The sequence below is a fragment of the Etheostoma cragini genome, chromosome 16 (genome assembly GCF_013103735.1).
Source record: "Etheostoma cragini isolate CJK2018 chromosome 16, CSU_Ecrag_1.0, whole genome shotgun sequence".
Classification (NCBI taxonomy): Eukaryota; Metazoa; Chordata; class Actinopteri; order Perciformes; family Percidae; genus Etheostoma; species Etheostoma cragini.
The window spans coordinates 23,956,067-23,956,606 of NC_048422.1; positions in this window are offsets into that span (position 1 = coordinate 23,956,067).

The following is a 540-nucleotide window of genomic DNA, read 5'->3' on the forward strand; positions in this document are numbered from 1 at the left end:
AGTATTAGGGGACCACTAAGGTCTATATAAAAGAGACTTCAGATACAGTATTAGGGACCACTAAGGTCTATATAAAACCATCCCCAGAGGAGAGGGATTTAGCTTGAATACTCACACGCTGGCGTGGGGTTTCTTCTTGGAGAAGTCGCAGGCCAGGCCCAGGTCTGAGATGCGAACGTGGCCGTGTTCATCCAACAGGATATTAGCAGGCTGAAGGGAGGACACACACACATCCGCAGAGAGAGAGAGAGAGAGAGAGAGAGAGAGAGGGGGATTTAGAGGGTGGTACTGATAGGAGCATACAAGAGATAAGATCATGCATAAAATAACCATGTTTGAGATCTGGCTAATTCACCGCTTAAGTTCCAATTTCCGCTCGCCGAGAGAAAACGTTGCGTAGACGCGCACATATAAGAAAAAGCACCTGTCCTGGTTTTCCTCCGCTGTTTGGCAAAAAACCTAAACCCCCCACCCTCCCACCCCCCCACTCACTCCCTCACTCAGTCAGTCTCTCCGTCAGTCTGTCAGTCTCTCTCTCTC